This window comes from Patagioenas fasciata, chromosome 7, assembly GCF_037038585.1.
Source record: "Patagioenas fasciata isolate bPatFas1 chromosome 7, bPatFas1.hap1, whole genome shotgun sequence".
Classification (NCBI taxonomy): domain Eukaryota; kingdom Metazoa; phylum Chordata; class Aves; order Columbiformes; family Columbidae; genus Patagioenas; species Patagioenas fasciata.
In genome coordinates this window covers 7,120,468-7,138,738 of record NC_092526.1, presented here as the reverse complement: position 1 = coordinate 7,138,738, position 18,271 = coordinate 7,120,468, and the positions used below count along the sequence as shown (strand labels likewise).

Here is an 18,271-nt window from a genome sequence, read left to right as displayed (position 1 = left end):
TAAGGGACATCTGTGTTCCGACAAGGACGGGGCACTTGCTGCTGCCTCCCTGCACTGCGCGGTTTGTTTGACTGCTGCTCTGTTGCACTTCACCTGGAGCAAGAGGTAAAGAAGTGGACGTCACCTCAAACCATCGTGCTCAGATGGCTCTGTGGGGCACTGAAGGCTTGACCCTTGTTGAGGGACCCTCAGGTGCAGGGGTCACTTTGGTACTGACTATTTTTAATGTAAAAATGGCCAGTGGTTGCCCCCCAAGGATATTACTTACTTAAAGCAATAAGATGTGTTGAGGTGCTTACAATTTTCTGTTGGGTTTCTGAGCGTCCCTTAGGATGAATTCAAGATGATGTTTGCAGATTTTATGTTGTAACCATGAAAGACGGAAAACTTCCTCTTCTGAGATAAAGGAGATTCTCATATGATAGCATGATGTATAGATCTGGTCCTTAAGGAAAAGAAACAAAGTAATGGTGGACTGTGCGAGGAATATTTGAGGCTTTTTTTTCCCTGTTGTAGCAAGGGTGCCTGTTTTTAGGTGCGGATCTCGTACCATGCCGGTTACAGACAGTCAGTTTCATATCGAATAGTATAGAATGTGTGGTCATATTATGTATGCTAATTGATTATGAGCTCATGTATTATGTATTATTAAATTTAATTTTTAACCTGGATTGTGAGTGCTCCTGTTAAGTCTGCTGCACAGTTTAAACCAAATTTCTTAGAGGGGTAGATGTCAATCATATTTCTGTATATGTAATGCCAAAATGCATGTTCCCAGAGCAGGGAAGGCTGCAACACGTGTGGGGAGCATCCCGTCTGTTGCCAATACCCACGTGTGCGATTTGGAGCCTGGTGCAGGAGACGTTGCCTCTCGCTCGGCTGATTGGAGCTGCAGGTGCTGCGGGACCTACAGAGGGACGAGGAGAGCTGGGGCTATGAGGTGGGATTGGGGACGACAGTGGAATGATGAGACAGCTGAGGTTGTGTAGGAAACTGGAGGGAAATTGGGCTTCTAGGGAGCATCTGTACAAATCTGAGCATGAAACACCTTCTTAATAAGGTAAAACAGTAAAAGAAATAAGCAATTTATTTTTTTCCTGACTGAATGTTGTTTGAATTAATTGCCTTAAAAACGGGGCCGTAACTTTTAGCGAGAAGAACGGGTGACCACTGTTTAGGTTACATTGTGTTTTACTTCAGAAACCCAACTTCAGACATGTAAAAGGCCACTCTTGTGTTTGAGGCACTGAAACAATGAGGAGTCGTGCTGAGCAACTGAGTGGCTTGATTTGGGAAAAGGACGTATGTGAGGACAAGGAGTTGCCATTTTCGGTGTGGACGAGGCTTAATCTGTGTCTAATCCTGGGAATCTGCTGTGATTTGGAGCAGAGTCTAAAAACATAAACGCGTCTTTATGGTCCAGGTTATACTTCTTCCTGCAAGGTGACTGCAGTTCCAGGATAGACCCACACGTATTATCTCTGTTGGTTTGTGCTGTCTGCATGTTGGTCTTTGCAGCTGCGGTTCTTGGGAAAAACTTTGATTTCCCTGAGAATCTTAGTTTATTTCAGAACCTGGAAAAAAAATGCGCTTTTTTAAATCTATTCACTTTGGTCGCAGATATATGTGTTTTTTCTGCCATGGTATTTTTAGGAGGCTACAGTAGATGGAATGCTATTAGTGAACACATTTAATAATTACATTAATTAGTGTATTTTATGTGTAGGACTGCTCATCTGCATAAATGACATGTTCCAGGCCTTTATCCAGAAATGCAGTTTTCTTTCTGGAAATAAAGTAAAAAGAATTTTAACCAAGGAGTTTGTTTTTGAAGTGGATTAAATTGCTGACAACTTCCATTTGCGTTCAGTCACAGCAGAATCAGGTCCAGTATTGTAACGCTTCCATCAAATGGGGTAACTTCCTTTTATACGCGGTTTATCTAGCGCTCCTTGTAGTCTTTCAAATAAAGATTTAAGGAGAGCTTTTAATTCACACTGATCTTTCTTTTTGAAAGAAATTGAAATTTTCATCATGAAAAATTCATATATACTGCACCAATGAAGAAGCTGATGTGTTAGATTTATCTAGACATAATTTTTTGTATGGTTTTTCTTTTGTTAATATTGCCTCCTCTTTTTCCTCTAGTACAATCTTTTTGAACTGGGTTCTTTCAGAATGGAGTCACTTCTTTACAACAGCTTATGCCCTTGCACAAGCTGGGGTTTAAAACATTTTTAATCTGTCTTAATATTTTTCATATCCTATAGCAACACATAATAGCTTTTATTAAGAGACTTACAATGTCTTTTTAAATCCTCAACTAACACTTGACATGTCAGGATTATATATAAGCATAACCTTTTTTTTAAGTGTGCCTGGAAATCACAACGAGCCTGATGGACACTTATTTTTCAGAGGCTGCTGTTTTAACCCCCCCAAGGCAATCAGAAGGGAACTTGCAGTAGCGTATGTAATGTGAATAATTTTGGATACATTTCCGTTTCATTCCTCTGAGATGCCTGTAAAAGAGGCTGCTTTCTGGGGATTCTCATCACCCGCTTCCTGCAATCCCAGCCCATTTACTGTGTCCTGTAAGGGGCACCTGAAATCACCGCTCGCATTTGAGAATATTATTTGAGAGGTTACAGTGATTTTTTTTTATTTTATTTTTTGTTTTTAACAGTGTCTTTTTTCGGCAGTGAGACTTGTACGGTTGTATTGGAATGGAAAGGTAGAGAAGGGACAGCTTAGTACTTTAAGATTCAAATTTATAGCTTTAAATGATGGTTAACTACAAGAACTTATGTAAATATAAAACATTTGTTTTCAACTCTTGACACTTTAAATATGGATAGGACCTTTGTTTCAAAGTACGTTGTCATAGCTTAAGTAGAAGTTACAGCGTGGCTACAGGAGTTGTCTTTGGCCTGTGTGATGCAGGAAATTAGATAGGCTGTGACCGACTTAAATGATGTCAGTCTTTATTAAAGAAAATTGTAAAAGTTTGCAGGAAAACAGGCATCTGTTAATTTGTTCAGAAATCAGTAAAACAGTACTGAACAATTTTGAATGGATGATGAATTCACAGACAATTTTCTGTGTTGAAGTGGGAACAGGTGAAGTAGCTTCTGGTGGGTTGGTTTGAAGACAAGGTAAGGTGCAGACTTAGATGAGGGTACACGTGGAAAAGTGTATAGGTACAAAAGCAGGAAGAATGTTACTGCTGTACTGTAACCTCATTCCTAATGAGCCTGTGGTCGTAGAATAATATGTTTATTTTTAGCTCTGCGAGCACCTCCTGATTCTTCTCTGATGAGAAATGGTGTGTGAGAGCAAAAAGCTGGCAGCTCACAGGAGAGAAAATGGGAAGTCAGTACTTTGGACTTATTTCCTTCTGCAGGTCGTTTTGCATTAATAAGCAATGATATTAATACAACAAATATGTAGAGTGTGGAAAATGAACGGTGTTCTTCCTGTGTTCCAGTGTTCGTATGTCACTTTGAGCACGTACAGCGTACACTCAAATATCACTCAAATGGAAGCCTTTGTTCCTGATGAAGTCACTGATAAGGTTCACTGGTTTGTGGTGAAGTGTTTGTGGGATGTCCAGCATGTGTCGGAGTGCTAATAAATTAAAAAATGATGCAGGTAAGTGTTGAGGGGATTTACTGGAGTTACTGCACGGCTGTTTATCTGGCACTTGCATCCCTGAGAGGCCTCGTGAGGTTTTGGAGCTTCCTTGGTGGCTATTATAGGGTTTCACTGAAAAAAGTTTGTGGTTGGCTAGTTATTTGTTTTTTTCAGCCTGAGGTACCACTTCAACAATTTCTAATTATTCTTTCCTTTCTTATTTAACCAGATCGCGTTCCGTGCCTAATTGGGTGTGATTCCATATTACATAGGCTCTCCTCAGTGAGCTTCATGTGTACTTTAGGTGCTTTCCTGAAATAATTGCCTGCGTCTCCTTGTGGCAGGTGCCTGCTCGTATTTCATCTCATATTCACCTTCTTTGTGGCTGCACAGTAATTTGGGTCTCAGCCGTGGTTTGCGGGGGGGATTGTTTGGAAAAGTTGCTGGCTGAATGCAGTGCTGCTTTGATTACCTGTGAGGCAAACTGGCAGTGGGATGAGATGATTTTGCTCCGCCTGGTTCTGCTGCCGGTACAAGTTTTGTTAGAGATGCAATCATTCCTGAGCATCATCGTTCAAATACCTGATAGTAATTTGCCTAACCCAGAAATGGAGGAGGAGAAAAACTCCTTTCTCCTTTCTTTTCTTGGTCTAAAATAGTCAATCAGTGTCTGCATAACAGTCCCTCATGGTTTTAAGGCTTTTTTTTCCAGTTGATACCATAGGTAGCAAGCGAAAGAAGCACTTCTGAGTTGGCCATCAGCTCCTTCCCTTCCCAGGTATTTGCTGTCATCTCTTCACTCTTAGGAGATGTCACTTCTGTCACTTATTCCCACGGGGTCCAGGGACTGTCAAGTGTTGAAGCTGTGGCAGCCTCTTCATTGAGCACTGATGACATCGGGCTGAGTTTGGAGGGTCCTTGTGCCTTGGGCAAGATGACCTTCTCCCAAGGTGGTCTTGGCAAAGCATAGTATAGTTACAAACCTGCCTTTTTGCCTCATTCTTCATCTGAAGGCAGGTTATGTGTCGATATTTCAAAGCTGCTTTTCACCTGCTGAAGGTGTTCGCACATCACAGTGGTCTGGGGGATAAACTTTTGCCTGTAGAGGTGCCCATGGAGGCATCAGGACCAGCCAGATCAGCCCACTGTTAAAATAAAGCGATATTCTGAAAGCGGTTTTTTAAACTCTTCCCAAATAAATTCCAAAAGATTAAAAATATGCGGCTTAAAATAATATCTCTATATATTTTGTGTGAGGCGATGCAGGGCTCTATCTTCCTGCTAAGTGCTGCACATTGCCTAGTGTGCCTTGTGCTTTTTCTTATTGATTATTCTAAAATACAAATTTACAATTGATTCTCAACTCTTGGATGCCGCTGAAAATCTCTGCTGGGTATAGATTTATATAGATGATATTCACTGCTCCTTCCAGTGTATGGAAATATACTGAAACACTATTTTTAGATGTTTTATATGGCAGTCAAGCTTTTTGCTCACCCTCTTGCCACTACTTTTATTTCTTGCAATTTGGAGAGTTTTGGATTGAAATAAAGGGAAAAGTAAGAACAACAATCAATTTACCCTTAGCATTCATGGTGTCTTATTAAAATTGCTAATTTATCAGTGGGTAGGTGCCTTTCTTTTGTAATGGATATTGAGGATAATTTTAAAGGTATCTTTTAAGCTTGGCCAATTTACATAGTACTTTGGGAGACGAGTGGCTCAGGTACAAAGAACTGTGTGTATTTGAAGGGTGTTCCTGTAGCCTCTTTGTGGTTTTTTTTGCATGTTTGTCACAGTAATAATTGAGTTCTTTAGCAAGGTGTTTACCCCTAAGTATTGCAGTTAGAAACAGGCAAGCTTCTGAAAATTACTTGCAGCTCTTAGGCTAGAAATAAGCCTGGAGAGTCAAGCAATCTTTCTCAATTCAGAATTCATATTGTGGTTGTCAGAATGTCTTGGGGTTCAGGAAAAACTGTTTGGGTTTTATGTTCTGCTGTAAGCTGTTTCCATGCTTCTGGGTATTGGGTTCTTTGGTTTTGGGGTTTTTTCCCTTATCAGATGATCCTCAATGAAACAGAAGCTGCATTTTCCTGTCTCCTGTCCTTCCTTACTACCTCTGTGGTTTTACTTGCCTTTTTAAAACAAAAAATATATCTATTTTTTCTTGTAGACATTGACATCACTAGCATCAGAACAGAAAACGCGAGAGCTACTGAACAGGATTACGTTGAAATGATGATTTAATTGAGCTCCTACACATGATAAGAAGATTGTCTTATTTTGCTGAATGGCAGTTTATGGGGGTCCTTGGCAAGAGAAGGCCAAGTTGCTTTCGGCATTCATTAACACTGAGTCCAAATCACTGCTGATTCGGTCTAGCAGGAAAAGTAACCAATACAAAAAAGCAGAGCCTGTGATTTTAAGCGTATTCATATTTGCAAATGTACATTTTCCTGTAAGTCAGGGGAGATTCTTCCCACAGGACAAGAAGTTCTTTGTTTTTTTTCCTTTATCTTAGAGCTGGAATGATCCTACGAAACAATTGCTGGCGTGACAAAATCCCAATCGCAAAAGTAGGACAGGAGACATTTTCCACTTTGTACGGATCAATCTTTTTGTATAACTCAAAGCAATTGCCGTCCTTTAAAAAAAGGCTCATGTACTGAAGAAAAATTACATAGTAAATGGAGTTCTGACTCTAGTAGTAACCCAATTCCCCACCAGTTTCACCACATAAGGGAAAAGAAATAATATATGCAAAGTTATGACCCAGGTCTTGTGCTGCCTCTGCCAAATATTGTCTGGTAGATCAATTTTAAAAGAAATGCCCAGGGCTTGCAATGTATTTACTTCTGCCATTTAAAATATAATTTTATTTTAGATTTGTTTGTGTAATCAGATATATTGTATTACTGCTACTATCAAGTCCTATGTTTAATTCAGATTCTCATCTTTCTGAAGGAAGAAAACGCTAGAGGTGAGTAAAATAGTTCAAATAATGAGGAATACAAGCCTGGGAATGGATGCAGATTTTCATAATGAAATTGTTTATAGTAGCAGTCCCAAATACTTTCGGCAAGCGAGAAGGTATCAGATTCAGGTATCAGCAGATTTGATGTAGTTTAAAGTACAGCGGGTTCACTGCAGAAGCTGTTAATCTCTCTAAGTGTAAATCCACAAAGAACTTCTGCCAGCACAGATTTCCCCCCGAAGGTTGACTCAATTTTTATTTAAATTCTGAAACACAGAGAATGAGGCTAAAGTCTGAGAAACATCCATCTGTGTATGCTTTTACAAAAGCCTTCATGTGTTGGTCAACTTATTAATTCACTGAACTTGGAGAAGTGAAGTATGTGGGGGGAAAAAATGGGCAGTAAAATATATCAGCCTACAAAGGTCTACTGAGTTTACCTTGACTAGTGTGAAAAGTGTGTTTTGCTGTGTCTTTTTTTAAAAAAAGTAAAGTTTTAGCATACTGTAATCATCACAAACTCCGGTGGACACAATGCAGGTCCAGTATGGGCAATTGGAAATGGGAGCTGGGCAGCCTCCTGTTGACTTTCATGTTCTTAAAATCCTCCTGTTAACTCACAAAGTTCCAAGATGGGGTTGTTCTTGGTCCTTCCCCTGCAAAAGTGTTATATATTCCTTGCTTGCAGCTTACTGTTGTGCCCAGCATGATTAAATATGTTTTACTTTACTATTAATAGTGAGACACAGCTTTAAAACCAAAGTAGCTGATGAACATCACTAACTGATTTGATAGTATTTGTCGCATAGTCTGTCTATTCTTTCTTTAACCAAATGGAAACTAGTCCGTAGTGTTTTTATCAAATTTTAAGTTATTTAACCAAATGCAGTTAAAGAATTTTTAATGGTACACATAGCTATTAAGAGTGAAGTAAATAACGTTTCCTGCAATTGCAGTTGTTGGATATTTACTGGTACTTTCTGCTTGTTTCAGAGAGGAGAATGAGTAAGGCTTTGAGAGGGTTGAAAGCAAGTGCGATGAATAGATAAAATCAAAAGAAGTCAAAGATAGATTTAAATTGCTTTTTAATATAGACTTTAGTAATATGGTAAAAATAGATGTAATCATGAAACCTGACTATCTTAGTACATTCCTGCAAGGCAACCTTAATACTACCATTTCTTAAATGCTGATTATTTGCACCTTTAAAATTAGTGTCCTATTTTGAATATAATATGTCTGTAGTGTTTCCTCCCTAAGCCTTTCCAGGGAGGGGGGGAAATAAAAAGGCAGAAAACAACAGAGGAGAAAATGTGGGAGGCACGAAAGTGGCCTCAGGGAATTAGAAAATAGGAGTGGGGAGGTGCAAGTGAAAAAAGGGCCAGTTAGGAAAAGGAACAAATATTGTAGGGTGAGAAAAGGCATAAGAAACCAAGCTGAGTAAAGGTGGCGAATGTAATAAGATTCTATCTGTTACATTTTGAGAGAAATTGGCTAGTTTACTGTGGGAAAGACTTAGAGGCAGGGGATGGAAAGGGTTTGAGGATTGAGGAAAAGGTGACCGGGAGCAGATGTTCAGCACGTGATTAAACTGAAGAGCAGAAAGAGGTGGCAGAACTGAATAAAGAAATGAGAATTAAATTGAAATGGGGGAAAACTCCCTGGCTGTAGCACTTGCAGGAGGTGAACCACAACTTGCGATCTGATGTCAGATGGTGTGAGCTTAGTAGACTGAGCTTTCTGGTGGCAAGCAGAAGCAAAATAAAAAAATATTGGGGACTGCATCAAAAGGAGCGTGGCCAGCAGGTCAAGGGAGGTGATTCTGCCCCTCTGCTCCATTCTGGTGAGCTGCATCCAACTCTGGAACCCTCAGCACAGGACACACATGGACCTGGTGGAGAGGGGCCAGAGGAGGCCACCAAGATGCTCAGAGGACTGGAATAACTCTCCTGTGAGGACAGACTGAGAGAGAATGATGAGGTTGAGCATATTATTCAGAGAAGTGGTTGAAAAAGTCACTCTTGATTCCTTGTTTTTTGCTATGGTGATCACTGGCATGATTTCCGCAAGGTGTCAGTGACCCTCCTCTGCTCTGGGGAGACCCCACCTGGAGTCCTGCGTCCAGCTCGGGGGTCACCAGCACAGGACACACGTGGACCTGCTGGAGAGGGGCCAGAGGAGCCACAGAAATGGTCAAAGGTTGGAACAGCTCTGCTGGGAGGACAGGCTGAGAGAGCTGGGGTGTTCAGCTGGAGAAGAGCAGCTCCAGGGAGACCTTATTGCGACCTTTCTGTACTTGAAAGGGGCCTACGGGAACAGACTTGTTAGGAGGGCCTGTTGTGACAGGACAAGGGGTGATGGTTCAGGGTAGACATGAAGAAGACATCTTTTACACTGAGGGTGGTGAGAGCCTGGCCCAGGTTGGCCAGAGAGGTGGTGGATGAACCATCCCTGGGGACATCCCAGACCAGGCTGGACGGGGCTCTGAGCAACCTGAGCTGGTGAAGATGTCCCTGCTCATGGCAGGGGTGGCACTGGGGGAACTTGGAGGGGCCCTTCAACCCAAACTGTTCTATGATTATATGAGGCTATGATTCTATGATAATGTAGAATATCTTGTGAGATTCATAATTGTCCCATCCTACTTTGAGCAAAAGGTTGGACTAGAGACCTGAGGGGACCTGCCAACCTGGATTATCCTGTGAAGGAGGAATGAGCAGACCTGGTGATTGTACTGTAGAAAAGAACCACCAGAGGAGTTAGGCAGTCCTCAGTGCAGCGCAAATAACTGTGTGATGGGAAAGGATGCATCTCAAACAAAGCTCATCTTGAGAGAAAATAAGCTGTGAATGTGGAGATATGGGACTGTGCGACCTTGTAAATTCACTGTTTCACTGACCATGTTACAGAAGCAGAGCTTAGGGAGCAAGTATATCTTCTTTGTTTTCTTCTCTCATGCCCATCCTATTCTTCAGTAAATCTGCACCTTAATGATATTAAGAAGAATTGAAAATACCTGTTTCAGTGGATAAGATTATTGAAGTAGGAATGCAAGTGGGCTGCAAAACTGGTGAGGACACTACAGTCACAAAGCAAAATACATCCTACCCTGGAAACTGTGGTCGGTGGGAATAAATGTGGGATTTAGGAGGAGTGAGCCAAAGGAAACTGGGTGACAGAGGAGCTGGTCAACGTTTGAACATCACGAGAAGCTGTGTAGAAAGAACAATGTAGTTGTCTTCAGTATTCGGAAGAGGAGACACGTGGAAAGTAGTGGAAGAAACTGGAAATCCTGAGAGCGGTGGCAGCTAAGTTCAGCATTTCCAGCGCTGTTTGCTCCATAGCAGTGAGAGAAAGAGAGAGCTCTGCAGGAGACAGTGCAGAGCCACGTCCTTCAAACAGTCACTGTGACAACCAGCGGGGGAGCAGGAGCCGAGGGGACCGGAGGTGGCTCTGGGTTTGTAGTGATGGAGTGGGTGTTCTAGAGCAACAGCAGAGCTAGAGAGGGAGGGTGGGAGTTACAGGGGGTTCTGCAGGAAAGGTGCCAAAGGGAAGAACTGGCGTTTGGGCACCAGTGAGGAGAGCTGGTCACTTCACTTTACATAGATAATTTTGATAACACGGATAACTGTTCTGTGGGGCAGGGAGAGAAAACCCAGGCTGATACTATCTGCAGTGTAGGAGGACCTAGGAGATTTTTGGTTTGTGAAAGTGTTTCACCCAGGTGTGATGTGAGTGTGAATTTAATCCTGTCTGAATTGCTTTGGTAGCAGTTTTGGCCTTTTTTCTGTGCTCAGGTGTTTAATTTTGTAATTTTGACATAGCACTGCTGAATGCACAAGTAGAAACTGTTCTGTTGGTAGAACTGGCAAACAAAATGCTTTCAGGGAGATGGATCCTTTCAGTCTGGGAAGGGTAGTTAATCAGGGACCCACCAGGAAAAATGATTCTGGATCCTTGTGGGCGGCACCGTCAGAGAAATGAGAGAACACTATAAGTTACCAGTAGTGTGTTGAAGCTTTGAAATAGGAAATTAACTGATAATTTTCGTAGGTCATGCTCTTTCCCATAAACCAAACTCACCTGCTCCCCCTGGGGGGAGACAGAACAACTGGGCTGACTTCTCATTATCTCTTCCTACGGCGTATCCTTATTGAATTACTGCCTGGTAGAGGCAGCAGATGCTCATCAAGCCACTGCAGGGCTCCTCTGTTAATTGAACTGTAATGGGGATGACAGCAGGGAAGGTCAGGATGATGGGAGCAGTGATGTAACGTGAACCCTGGTAAGAACCACCTGCACGGGCGATTGACCTTGCTTAAACAATATTATACTGAGGGCTTTTATCAGGTGATACCGTTACGATTATTTTTTCGTATCAATACTGCAATAGTGTCAGGGGCTCCTGTGTGAATCATATTACATTGTGTTCAGGGCAAATATATTTCTCACCTTAAAGAGATTAGACTTTCTAATGTGATAAGATACAGTGAGTGACTGTAACCAGCTACAGGGGAAAAGAAATGGGAATGAAATAGGTAACAATGACAAAATTTAAAAATAGATATATGGCTCTACTCAGCTGGTTGTTCCATCTGCTTTAAGGGTGGTATCATTCCTTCAAACTGCCATTATGGCAATTTGGTGTTTTTGTTTTTGTCGTGTGTAGTTAATCTTGGAGTGAAAGCAAGTCCATTTTTAACTAAATGTGCAGATGTTATTAATGGGTTTTGGTATGAAAAACATATTCCTACACCTGATTCTGTGGCTCTTGCGAAGTGCCTGGGAATACCTGAGTTTCAGATGCTGGGCTCTGAGCCGGAGCATGTGCCTGGTGTTTTTCCCACGCCGAAGGAAGCGATGTGATGATCGAGGTGATGCGATGTGATGATGCGAAGTGATGATGGGAGGTCTCGGCTGCCGAGTGCGTGCTGTGGAGACAGGTTTTCCTGGAGCCGCTGCTGCCGGGGGAGTGAGGTCTGTGAACGTTCCCTCAAGACCGTCGGGTGACCTGAGGAAGTTTGGTGTAAGGAATAGCTTGTGCATTTCTGAAAATAAATTCCATTTAAAAACCAAATGCTACTTTTTATAATGCAAGCCGTGTTATTACATGGTGTTCCTCGTGGTATGTTGGACTGTGTCTGCACCGCAATCAGCAAAAACCGGATTCAGAGCACAGTGTGTGCACGCTGGCATCTGTGTGTGTGTGTTGAGGAGCAGCTTTTAGAAGTTCTTTATCCCAGTGTCACTCCTGTTTTTTAGATGTGTGTTCAGCCTTCACTGTGTCTTTTTTTGTTTCTTTTTTAAGTAATATCATATTCTCTTAACCCTTTCCTACACTGTCTGCTTGGGCCAATTGGCATCAATGACTGGGGCATCCATTCCAAAGTGAATGGAAAGAAGATGAATGAATCAAGAGTAAGGCATCTCAAAATATATTTGATCAATTTATTTTGACAACTCTAGCTATAATAAAGCACATATTTTTGCACAGGACCTGACTTATATGGGGTTTTGTTCTGTAGAAATAATGAAGCCGTGGTTGTAGGAGACTTCATCACAAGAATTCACTGGTGATGCTTGATGGGAAATGAAGAACTACAGTGCCAGTGTTTGATGAACTGGGCTCCTCTGTAGAGCCCGGGTGTGTTGGGAGTGCTGAAGTGTTTGCATTGCATTGTCTTCCATATTTTCTCCTTTCCTATGAGTTTGCACTTTGGTGCACTGAAATAAACAGCTGATGACAGGGGATGCATTGGAATAAATGTTTATTTCAGCACCTCGGAAATGAGTTTTTTGAAATGGAATTTATCTTGTAGATGTGTGTGTCTCTCTTTGTATTGGCTCATTTGGGTATAGACTAGAGCTGGGGGATGCAAATGGCAAAATCGTAATGCCTACATACAAATATTGTGGAAAAGAAATTATTCTTAATGTGTTACAACAGAAGGAAAACTTCATACATTCAAGACATATTGAAGTTGGCCTCTGCATACTTGTGTGTGCAAGAGTGCGATTATTTTAGCCATCGTTGCCAATATTTAGAGGTTGAAAACCAAACCCCACATACACTCCCCAGAACTGAACAACAGGTTAGAACTGTAACGTTTTCCTGCCTGTTGTTAATTTATTCGGTCAGATGCTTGTCGTGTGCAGGCACTTGGTTGCTCTGGTTGTTTTAAAGAAGTGTAGAATATAACAATTTACATTGGAGATGAACTTCAGATATGGCAATCCTGTGGCAAGGAGGCAGACGGTGCTTCCCCTGCTAAGCAGAGCCTGAGTCTTTGCTGAGCTCATATGCTTGGTGGTACTTCATTGTATTATTTTGACCTTGTGTTTAAGATTGATAAACTCTGCGTGGTGGCCACGTTCCAGTGAGGAGAAAAAACCCATGACCTCCAGCCTACAATGCTGTATTAATGTCAAATAATATAAAGTAATATCAGAATGCAGAATAAAATCGCTGCGGTAAAGCAATTTAATTTCTGTGAACTGAAAGCACTTTAATGGGCGTGCAAGGAAAATCTGCCGTCGTTCCTGCAGCAGAGGTTATGAGGTGGGTTTTTCTTTTCTCAAAACTCTGCTGCCTTGTAATTGGTGACTTTGAAGCTTTCTGTTGTTTTCAGTGTGAACGGTCATGCTGCTCAAGTAAGGAGTTTGCTTTCCACTGACTCTGGTTTCCAGGTTTGCCTCTTAAAGGAAAATAATTTCAAATACTAGTTTTTAAATGAATGTGCATTGTATGCAATGTTTTGCCAGTGAAGTGAGAGTAATCCTCTTTGAACAACAACTTGCAATAGCATTTACTGAAATGGCATTGGAAGCAGTGCCAGCTCCCATTCCCTTTGTCTGCTTAATTGCGATTTAACAGTAATCCAACGTCTATGCAACTGTGACAGCAATTCTTGGATGTAGCTGAGTTTGAAGGACCTTTGGTTCATCCAGTGCTAATGATAAAAGCTGCAGCAGAACAGTATGTTGATAATAGATTCAAACGTTTCTGTATCCATTGAAAAATAAACAAAAAGCAACTTTTTTCCCCTCAAAGCTGTTAAGTTTTGTTCTTACAGAAAGGATGTGCTGTAGCGGGAAGGCGTCACTGAGTGTTTTCTGGGCTCTATTCTGCTGTGCTGGCTGACACAGAGGAAGCATCCAGGTGTAGGTGTAGATAGGTTATGTGCATAACCTATATAAAAATACCTCCAAACCTATATAGGTTCAGAATGTGCCTCTGTAAGTTTATAAGAGGGCTGTCAGACCCAGGATCATCTGACTCAGGAGGTGTGGGAGCCACATTTTGTTGTAGGCTGGAAAGTATAACAAGAAATGTTATTTATGCGTGCTTCATTCTTATACTGCACCCTGGGCATTTGGCATCAGTCTCCTGTCGAAGGCAGGATCCGGGACATTGCAGCTGTTTGGGTTGAATTGCTACAGCCCTTCTCGTATTTAATGAAATATTTGAAAGTGCACAAGTGGTGTGAAAAGGTGACTTAAAAGTTATTGGACACTTTCTATGTTCTGCTGCTCAGAAAAAAAAAAATCAATGGCTGAGTTCACAAGAGAAACCTATTGACAGTCTTGAGCATTTTGATCTTAATTGCTCTGTACTTGTTCCTGCTGCGAGGAGTATGATAATAGCTTGAAGAACATTTGTGAAGGTAAATTAGCCTCCTTCAGGTGCTAAGATACAACAATGAGGGCACCCAAAAGGTCCATGGCTGTTAAATACCGCTGAGAAGTCCACGGCTGGGATAACACGTGGGTACTTGCATACTGAGCCATACTGAATGATCTTTGGAGAAGGAAATGTTGGGGTGCTCTGTGCATCTGGGTGGTGCTTTTCACAGACTCCTGAATCCTCAACTTGGAGATCTCCCCGCTCTTCTGGCAGAGCGTAAACCATACGTGTTTGGGTACAAATGAAGCAAGTGGTCTTCTGCGCTGGCTTCTTTGGAAAAGTCTGAAATCACATATACTTTTTGTTATTGAAAGTCAAGTGTGTTCCCATGGAGTCCATTGAAGTACTCAGAGTGAAGGAGACGTAACAGCAGCATCGTTTTGCAGAACAGTTCTGTTCTATCGCTGCTTTAATTAAAGTCGTTCTACTGATGGGAAGTCTATTCTCTGGTGTTTTCTTTAATGTAGTCATAATGCATCAGTCTGAGCTCCCGTGCTGGAACATCTTTCATTATAATCCACTTAGCTAAATTTATAATTAAACTTCTGAATTCAAACTTGGTTTTGTTATGTTTTTCGGATGTATAAAAACTGAAGCAGGAAAACTTAGGATTCATGATTTTTACCCCAAACAAATCCATGTAAGTTAAGAAGCAATTCATTGGCAGTACAGTAATTTCACATTCTTGCTTTTAATCTGGAAGACCTTTCATAGCTTTGGGACAAGAAACAGATACGATTGAATAGAAGAAAAAAGATTAAATAGTTAATAGATTCTTAGTATTTGACTATAGACATCACCAAAATACCTGGATTTTCAAATAGAACTGGTAGAGGTGGCGATACCTACTGAGCTTTCCAGCGACTGAGTAGTGAGGAAGGTTGTTTAAGGTTTCTAACTGAAAATGGATCAGGAGGTGGTGCAGGCTCCCTCCCAGCCCAAAGCAGGTGGGTTTAGATCCTTGGCTGATTGTTTGGATTTATCTTCCCCATGCAGATGTGCTAAACCAGGTGCTCTTTCAGGCATTCTTTACTCTTATTGTAGCAAATTACCCAAGAATTCTGGAGCTTAGTATTTTGATCCCTGGTGAGTGACCACTTAGGACAAAAATACTGTCAGGCAGTTGTCAATCCAATGTATAAATTTAACTCATTCGTGTTGAATGTTTTTATCCACTGTTTTTTAAAATGAATATTCTTAGCTGATGTTTGGTGATGGAGAAGCAGAGGTACAGAAAATCAAGCTACTGTTCTCATCTATGCAAAGTCGCTCCACTGGAATCAAGGGGAACTGTTGCAGAATCCAGTATCAGTGTCAGAGCGTGACCTCAAGTGACTTTTTGCACAGGAGTTTTCTGCGACAGTTGGAAGTGTAAAGACTTTAGGGTGCCCCTGCTTTACCCAGAAGACTGTCTCTCTCCAAATGTGTAAGTGGAAGAATGTATAGTGTTTGTGTTCCGTGTGGAAGTAAAGGCAATTTAGTGTAACTGTTAATTAAATACAAATTGGGCAGTACGTGCATACAGCTGTGTTGTGGGCACACATGCGCTTAAGTCTTAAGGTCTGTTTCTAGTTTAATGTATGTGACTGTGCAAAAACTTTTATTTATAGAATTAGTTTTTTGGATAACAGCTTTGTGAGAAGGCAAGGCAGATTTTACTGGTGTCTGAGGATTAGGAGTGTGCTATAAACATCTAGATTATCTTGGAATATCACAGGCAGTGGGTTTATGCTGTGTGTAGTAGGCAAACAGTTGCATTATTACTGATTACGTTTGCATTAAGAAAATGTATTCATGATTAATGATGCTTATCTTTGTGCCAGACACCTGCCAAACGATTTATAACCAGGCATATGATCTGCAATTGCTTTATTTTTTTTTTTTGGTTGCTATTTAAAGTGTTTGGGATTATTCTAATTGCATCATGTATTTTAAATGGAGAGTGCTACCCAGGTGTCCTTGTCAGCATTCCCTTCTCATACCAAAAAAGTAGGTCACATTTACCCATGATGAGGAAGGTCACAGCTCCCAGTGAACTCAGGGGGAATTTAATTCATGTATGACAAGGCTGAAATCATGTCTCAGCTTTAGATCAGTTTAAGCTGATCTTTTTCTAAGTTCATTAATAGATACTGTATAAATCCCCGTTTGTGCAGGGTCAGATGGAGCTTTACTAAGCCACAGAAATGGCGTGGAATGACTAAAGAAAGCTCTTGTCCCGTGGAAACTTGCAGAAAGAGCAACTGGTCCTTTCTCTACTGGTGTCATATGTGTGGAGTGGGGAGTCAAAACCATCAATCTCTTGTCTTTCAGCGTTGGATGCTTTTGAGGACTCTGATGTGTCTTGGACACAGTCGCTGTCACTTGGGAACATCTGCCTCTGGGTGCACATCTGTATCTTGTGGGTGTCCGAGCAGCGGCTGGAAAGTGGGACAAGCTTCCCAGAGACTTCTTCCCCTCCCTAGCTCAGCAGGGATTAAACCTGCATTTGGCTGCTGGATATTTCATTGACATTGAAAATGAAAATAAGTTTGGAACACTTCAGAAATAAGACATTTATTTGTCAGCTGGATGCATATTTATTTATTTACAACATTTTGACACTATACTTGAATGCCATGTTTTCAGCAGAAATGCGGGTTTCTAAATTAAGTCTCTTATTCCAAACTAGTTTTATTCAATCCTGTCATTAAGAGAATTAGCAGTGGATTAGATAATGTAAATGCATTGTTATGATCATTAGAGAACTTGCATGTGACTTTTCCAAGGCTGCCTGTGTATTCCCAGCCTTTACAGCTAAAATATGATATCTTTGTTTTTCTGAACAAGATTCAATACGAAACAAACAAGACTAAAAGGATGCTTGTGCCTAATCCTTCAAATGTACGAAACCAACACCTCGTTATTTAATTTCATGAGAATCTATTAGTGCAGACTATTAATTGGCCAGGGCTGTATTATGAAGGGTGTTGAATAAATCCAGATAATCAGTTTTGGGACAGTGAGATATTTTTCAGAGTAAAACACATATCTTGAACGTATTTAAGCAATTGCACGAATTTAATGATAACTACTCTTAGTGAAGTTAATATTAAAATGTAATTTTTTTCTTCTCTATTTGCCAGTTTATAGCTAATCATGCTGACACATTTGGGAGCTGAGATATACTGTAACTAAATTTGATGTGAAGTGTTGGTGGCCTTCCTAATGTAATTTATTCATGTTTCTGTAGATAGCATATGTTGCCTGTGCAATAATTTTTTATCGTATCAGGACAGAACAGCTACTGTCCCGAATTGCGTTACACAATCTAGATATACAGGCAAATCTAGATAGACAGACAAATTTGTATTGTGCTTTGGTGTGGTGTAAATCGGTGGACTCTACTGAGCTCGGCTGGGGTGGGTGAGATTAGAATCAGTCTCATGGTGTCTAATTTATTTCTGCTTTTTCTGATTTAATGTAATGTCTGTTCTTGCTCCGTGGGGAACAGCAACCGGTTACCTTTGTAGTCCTGCCCAAGGAATGAATGTATGTGAAACCCCTTGTTTTGGGCAGGAGGTGGCTTCTCCCAAGGATTTATTGCTATTTACTGACCCTGTGAATGCTGAGATGAGGGCGATGTGTTGAGAAAGCAGCTGATGATCAGGGCTACTGTACTTCATTCAAAATCTCGGCATCTTTATCAGCCATTTTCTGGGGTTTCCTTGGGTTTGCCTGTTCAAGACGTGGTGTTTTTAGGGCATTCTTCTGGACCTGGATGAGCACTGTGTGTGCGGGGCTGGGCGTGCTGGCTTCAGTCTGAGCATCTGAGTGATTTCTTTCCTTGTTTTGCATTTCTGGGTGAGAACAGTGTTGGAGCCCATGTCACTAATACCTTCTGTTTCCCTCGACAGAAAGTTTTCTGACCGCTGTCAATGGTAACTGCAATGCTGGAGACACTGGGCGAGTCGCTCCTCCTCAGCTCTTCTATGTGAGGT

General features: G+C 41.2%; 1 protein-coding gene across 6 annotated transcripts in view; it reads left to right on the top strand.

Annotated features, from left to right (window-relative positions):
- Window positions 1-18,271, top strand: part of THSD7B (thrombospondin type 1 domain containing 7B) — a 370,487-nt gene that overhangs the window by 86,727 nt on the left and 265,489 nt on the right. For all 6 annotated transcript variants that reach the window (XM_065841421.2, XM_071810742.1, XM_071810741.1 and 3 more), the window contains exon 2: window positions 18,188-18,269. The gene's annotated coding sequence lies outside the window, so the exon portion shown is untranslated. The remainder of the gene's footprint in view (window positions 1-18,187; window positions 18,270-18,271) is intronic.